This window comes from Hipposideros armiger, unplaced genomic scaffold, assembly GCF_001890085.2.
Source record: "Hipposideros armiger isolate ML-2016 unplaced genomic scaffold, ASM189008v1 scaffold_40, whole genome shotgun sequence".
Classification (NCBI taxonomy): domain Eukaryota; kingdom Metazoa; phylum Chordata; class Mammalia; order Chiroptera; family Hipposideridae; genus Hipposideros; species Hipposideros armiger.
The window spans coordinates 4,778,342-4,785,300 of record NW_017731390.1 but is presented as its reverse complement, the minus strand read 5'-3'; the positions used below and the strand labels follow the sequence as shown (position 1 = coordinate 4,785,300).

Genomic DNA, 6,959 nt, shown 5'->3' with positions numbered 1-6,959 from the left:
CTTCCCCGCCCCGGCCCCCCGCCCCGGAGCTCGCCTCAGCCGCCCCGAGCCTCCATTTCCCCCCCGCTCCTCCTCAGGAGGGGGTGGGAGGGATGGATCCGCCCAAAGCCCTCCTACTCCAGGAGGGGATCTGTCTCTTTCCCCGGGGGTCTCCGCAGCTCGGGGTCCCCTCCCCCACAGTCACCCCCGGCGCCTCAGCGTTTCCCTTTAAAAAAACGGAGCCGCTCGTAGCCGCCACCGCCGCAGCCGCCGCCGACCGAAGGGCGCATGCGCCGGGAGGGCAGCGGGCGGGAGCGAACCCGGAGCGCAGAGGAGGGAGGCAGGCCGCGCTATTGTGAAAGGGGCCGCCGCCGCGAGGGGGGCGGGTAGGGGGCCGCGGGGGCCCCGGCGCCGGGGGCCGGCTAGGGGAGGCCGGGGATCAGGGGCGAGGACCGAGGAGCCCGCGGAGGAGCGGGGTGAAGGTGGGCTGCCGGGGGAGGGGCGAGTCGGGGGTGGGTCAGGGGAGGAAAGAAAGGGCCAGGGCGGCGAGTGGATGGGGAATGCGGAGGCTCCCCGGGAAAAAGGAGCGTCAGAGAATGGAGTTGTGAGGCAGGAAGGGGGGCTTCGGGAGGTAGAGGCGCCCTTCGTGGACGTGTACCTAACGCTCATGTACCGGGCCTAAACGGGGCGGCCCCTTACCCAGGCACCTTGACAAGCCTCCTAGCTCTGCGGGAGGGGCCCGCGGCCCCCGCAGAGCCGCACGCCTCCTGGACCAGACTCAGGATTCAGGCTTGTGTGTGTTTCCTGGGGGGTAGAATTCTGACCCCTCCACCCCCTCTACTCCCCAGCTGCCCCACACTGGTATGGGAGAAAATGAAGTCCTTTGTCTCTTAAGGGATCCAGACCAGAAACGGACAAACCTCTGGTTCCCAGAGGGAGGAAAATCTATGATGTCTGCTGCTGAGGGAGTTGTTGCTACAACCTCCCTGGAATGAAGTATTGCCAACTACCAACAGTTCTTTCCCAACGGCCATCTCCCCAGCCTTCTGAAGTCACTTCTATCATCTATTGCAAAGGAAATCTCGGAAGAGATTTTTACCTTACTGGGAATAGGAATACTTGAGAGTATTTTCCTATGCTGAGCACTTACTCTTATCTCTAAATGTTCTGTGTGTGTGTGTGTGTGTGTGTGGTGTGCGTGTGTTAATTTCCAGCCAACAAATCCTCAGAGAATTCCTCATGGAAAAACTTTGAAATGGTTTTAATTGATTGTTTTTCTTTTCTGTTGAGGTGTATATATTTTTTCAATCCATATGGTGATGGAGATGACTAACATTTTGGCTTAATGTGATAACCTAATTAAAACTATGTCTTTCTGCTTTGTGGACCCAAAGTATGAAGCACTGGAAATTTTAAACAAATGGGTGTGAATGTGTTAAGAAGCCAAGAGATCCCCAGTCCTCTTCCACCATACTGGGGCCTCAGAACTGCAAGGGACTATTGGGATTAGGGATACCAATGAAGGGGATTTGGTGAGAGGGCACATAGAAAATGGTGACCTGTTTCAGTGTCAAGACTTCCAATACCATCTACGCTGAAAACTGCCAAATTTTTATCTTCTTTCTGTTCTAATCCCATAACTTCAAAATTGTATAGCCAACTGCCTAGGAGACATATCCACTTGCCTGTCTGATAGGCATTTCAAATTTACATCTAAAATCACACTCCTGAATTTCCTCTGCCCAAATCATGTTTTTTCTTCAGCCTTCCTCTTTCTTTTCACCTTATATCCAATCAGTCTTCAATCCCATTGGTCTTCAAAGTATATAGCCACAATCACACACCTTTGGAACACCTCCACATCTTCCACCTTGGTCTAAGCCATAATCAAATCTCACGTTTCTATTGCAGTAACCTTGTAATCAGTCTCTCAGTTTCAACTTTTGCCTTCCCCCACTTAGGTCTGCTCTCAACACAGCAGTCATCGTGATCCTGATAAGACATGAGATCATGTTCTTTGCTCAAAACTTGCATGGCTTCCCATTTTACTTGACGTACAAACAAAATCATCATCATTTTGGCCTATATAGGATCTGGCCCCCTACTCTCTGACTTCCACTCCTATTGCTTTCCCCTTCTTTACTTCCCTTCTGCCACACTCACCTCTTAGCTGTTTTTCAAACACACCTGGCATATGTCTGTTCAGGTCCTTTCATTTACTGTTCCCTCCACCTTCAGATAGTCACATGCCTTCTCTCACTTCCTTCAGCTCTCCTAAATATCATCTTTTCATCAGACCTCCTCTGGCCACCCTATGTAAACTCCAAAATTCCTCTCCTCTTTTTCTGCTTTATTTTAATTCATAGTTCTTAATACCATCTAACATATAATTTACCTTGTTTATTGTCCTCTCCCACTAGAATGTAAGCTTCATGTTTTGTTCACTGCTATATCTTCATACCTGGCACAAAGTAGCACTTAATAAATATTCAGTGAAGGAGAAAATGAGCTGTTGAGCTTTATTAAGAGAAAGCATCTACCCTTGACCTTTATCTTGGTTGAGAATGACAGTCACAACACTAATACAGTTTAAAAAATAGTGAAATCTAGGACAGAGAAGAAAGAATATGATATCTGGAAGGAATTGAGGAAGTGACAACTGAGGTGGGTCTTAAAGGTTGAGACAGTAGAATATTTCAGACAGATGATAACATTACAAAGCATGGGATAAAAGGATGTATTGCAGTAAATGGGAGAAGTTGGCTGGCATTTAGTTTGGATAGTGGGGAGCATAGGGAGTAAAGCAGGTAAAGTGGATTGAGACCAGATTATGAAAAGTCTGAAGGCCCAGTTAAGAATGGATAATTTATCAGTCAAGGCGAACCATCAAAGGATTTCCAGCAAAGTGTGGAATGATTAGATTTGTGTTTTTAAAAGCTAGCAAATATTTCTTTGCACTGATGGCAGGAGGCCAACTTGAAGGCCGTTAGTCCAGGTGTGAGATGATGAATGGTTAATGTACTAGTGGTATGGGGATCTAGAGGGAAGGGCAGGAGACTCAGTGGTTAAGAGCAAAGGCTCTGGTGTGAGACAGCAAGAGGCAATCACGGTTCCACCATTTATGGCTATGTGTTATTTAACCTCTACATCGGTTTCCTCATCTGCAAAATGACTATAGTAGTACTTTACCACACAGGGTTATTATGAGGATTAAATGAGATAATCCATGTAAAGTGTTTATCATAGCGTGTGGCACCTGGTAATGCTTGAGCGTGGTTTTCACATTATCAATTTGCAGAATATGTTGATCAATAGAAAGTGGGAAGGGGTGAGGGAGGAGGACTTGTGGTCAAGATTTCTAAGACAAGACAGATGGCAATTCCATAAACAAAAGGCATGTTTTCTTCCTCACTAGACCAAGTGTGGGCTTAGACTGGCTTCATCAGCATCACCTGAGAACTTGTTAGGAATGCAAATTCTCCAGCCCCACCCTCGACCTAATGAATCAGAAACTCTGGGGTGCATTAGTCTGTGTTTTACCAAGCTCTCCAGGTGGTTCTGATGCACCTCAAGTTTGAAAAACACTGCCTTAAAGTCTATACCAGAGGTTGGCCAGCCTATTCTTAAAGGGCTAGATAGTTAATATTCTAGGCTTTCACAGACCCGGGGTCTCTTGCACTATTTAACTTTACCATTGTAGCAAAAATGACAATATGTAGATGAAAGAGTGTGACTAATGGTGAGTGGTTGGTTAACCTAAGGTACTAGTGGCATCACAATATAGAGGGAATGACAGGTGGGAGATTCAGTGTTTAAAAGCAAAGGCTCTGGTATGAGATCAAGCAGCAATCGGAGTTCCACTATTTCATAAAATTTTATTTAGGGACGCTGAAATTTGAATTTCATATAATTTTCTTGTGTCATGAAATATTATTTTAGATTTTTCAACTATTTAAAAATTCTGAACTTATTCTTAGCTTGTGACAAATAGGAAAACGGTTATTGGGCTGGATTTGGCACTCAGGCTATAGTTTGCCTACCACTGGTCTAACAGACTTATAGACTAAACTGGAGCCGATCTTCAACAAAATGAAAAAAAAAAAGCACTAAATAGTACCCATTTAAGTCAAGGCAGGGTGGCCTAGAACTGATATTTATTTTGAGATTACATGCTTCCTATTTTGTGTGTGTTAAGATGTCCTTTCTTTTGTGAAATGGTGGTGATAGTAAATAGCAATTGGTGGTGGTAGTTTTTTTAATGTCCTTACTTGGCAAAATAAAAAGTTGGCAATCTTACATCAGTCCCCCACTTTTTTTTTTTCTGGAAACTTTACAGCTCAGAAATCCAAAGTGTAGGATTTCACTGCTCCAGACTAAGTAAACATGCTTTTCTCCCCCAAAACCAAAAGGCTGGAATTTTGGGATTGGAAGTCTGCTCTTGATCTCCATTCACAAGATGAGGTGGATAAACCACCACAAAACTGAAACCTGGGAAGAGAAAGAAGCTCTTCTAAGACGGAAAGAGAATTCTTGCTTCCAAACCATTAGGTTTTAAGCTGTGGAAATCCCTGAACTAAGACATATAAGGACTCAAGATAGCAAAGAATAAAGGCCGAGAGGGAGAAGTGGAGCTGCCAGCTGTGAGGGAGCCTAGGAAACCTGTAGGACCCATAAATCAAATCCCCAAACAATTCTCTGCCTATTTTATCTCTAATGGGATAATGATCATTCCCTTCTGCCCTCTGGCTAAAAGTAGGGATAGAATTAAAGCCGACACTTTCACTATTTCTCTAGGGGTTTTGGAATGGTGGAATTCCGTTTCTATAACCTACATCCTTTGAAAGGAATGCCTATGGTGTGGAAAGTGCATGCGGCAAGCCCTTTTACATGTCTGGGTCTTGATTTCCCCAGCCCAAAAAGAAAATTGAAATAGGTCATCTTTAAGGTTCCTTCCAGCTTAAAGACTGTATGAAGCTGTGTTTTCTTGCTAACAGTGGTCAGAACTAGGTCTTTTTTTAAAAGGGGTTTGTTTTGACTTTTCCCCAGGGAGCGAGGATTCATCTGGGCGGCTTCCTCCTGAGGCTCTTTCTTGGAAAGGTAAATATAGATGGATTGCGTGACTGGCATTACCCCAGCCCCACATGGCACCGAAATGAGACCATGGATGGAGAGGACACCTTTCCCTTCTTCAGAAGGATGGGAGGCTGGGGAACCAGCATGGAGCCAGTTTCCGGCTCCAAAGCTCGGCCCCGGGTCCGAACTTTTTCTGGCAGACAAGACACCCTGTCCTGCGTTCCAGGCATCCACAAGCAGGGTGCTCATGTGCCGCTCCCCTTCTCTCCTCTGCTGGGCCTCTCTGAGGGCAGGACACATTCCCCCTGCTGCCTTTTTTTTTTTTTTTTTAATCACAACTCAAATTTGGGTATTTTCCTCCCTTTGCCAGCCCCGCCAAAACTTTCAGTGGGCTCCGCCCACTCCACGTGGACCTCCCTTCCCTGTCCCAGCAACCCCTGCGAGAATCCCACCCCCAACACGTGATCAACCAAACATTGTTGTGTTTCCTTCCTGGGGCTCTCTTCGCTGGCACGAACTAACGACTGAACAAAAGTGCCCCCTTCAGGGTGATTGTGAGGCAGCAGCCTGGGGAGAGTAAAGTTGACTGAGGGCGGGATGGAGTACAATAGGGGAACGTGGCTGCCTCTGCTTAAAATGATTTCGTATCTACATAGCTCCCTCATTAATAATTAAAAGATGAGGCAAATTCAAGAGAAGGGATATCATATCAAAGAAACTACTTTGGGACTAGAGTTGATGTGTTAATCCCTAGCTGCAAAGTTGGTTACCTCTACTCCACCTCCATTTTCCGTAGAGCTCTTCATGATATTGGCATAGCTCTCTGAGATCCTCACACACCGGACAAGAACCAAGTGTTGTTTAATTATGGGCTGGATAGCGGGAATATGGACTCTCCTAGGGACAGTGTTCTGCTTTTTGCCTCCTTCACCACCTACCTTTCCCCAACAATACTAGAAGTAGCTCTCCCTTTATGGGCTCATACTCCTGAAGCTGACATAAATTATTTCCAAAACGGAGTCTCCTCGTCTCTCAGCTTTGGGAACAGTTGTCCTGGATGAGAAGAACCCCAGGAGATCACGCTGTAGGAAGGGGGTGTGGGTAGAACAGCAAATATTAGTCCAATGGGAAGCCTTGATGCACAGAACAAGGGGGCTAACCAACAAAAGCTAGAAAATAGAGGTCAAATGAACCCAAACAGAGGGAACCGGTTTCCTTGGGAAAAAATCTGAGCTAGACTTGGTCAATTTCCTCCCCGCATGAGAGACGGGGTATGGAATTGGGGTAATGGAAGGTATGTGGTTGGAAGCCAGCTGGGAGAAAGAGTTGTACGTCATGTCGTACTCGGAAGGAAGGACAGGGAAGGGCAAATTTAAAATCAGAATGACCACTGTGCTATTTGTCCCTCCAAAGTCATAGAGGTCATGAACAGCAGACAGCCCAAGAGCTACAAGTCTTGGAGCCTAAGGAGGTGGACCTCGTTGTAGCCAAGAAGCTCGCTACCCTGAGGCATGTTAAGGAGCAGTGTGTGGAGAAGGGAATGGGAGGAGTCCTAGGGCAAATAGGGAAACAGTGTCCTATCTTTTAGGGAAACAGCCCCAAAGCGATTAAGCTAGAACGTTAAGGACTAGGGAAGCCACTTGCTCTCCTATAACTCAGCATCTGTCAGCGCTCTCATTACCAGGTGCTATTTCCAGAGTTCAGCGCCTAGGGGAGGAAAAGGGAGGGGCCCTGGTGGAGAGACAGAGGGAGACCCAATGGGCTCCTCCCCCAGTCCAGCTGCAGTTTCAGATTTTCGCCACTCGGGGGCTCCCGAGCTCAACCACAGCCCCAGAGGAAGGGAGGGAGAGAGCGAGGCAATCTCTAGAGGACAGTGTGGGATGTCAGTAATGACCCTGAGCAGAGAG

At 46.8% G+C, this 6,959-nt stretch overlaps 1 long non-coding RNA gene across 1 annotated transcript; it reads left to right on the top strand.

Annotated features, from left to right (window-relative positions):
* The first annotated feature begins 411 nt into the window (after positions 1-411).
* On the top strand, positions 412-5,526 carry LOC109380771 (uncharacterized). The gene is made up of 2 exons (XR_002123556.1): positions 412-461; positions 5,026-5,526. It is a non-coding gene; the product is annotated as an uncharacterized LOC109380771 (long non-coding RNA).
* The last annotated feature ends 1,433 nt before the right edge of the window (positions 5,527-6,959 follow it).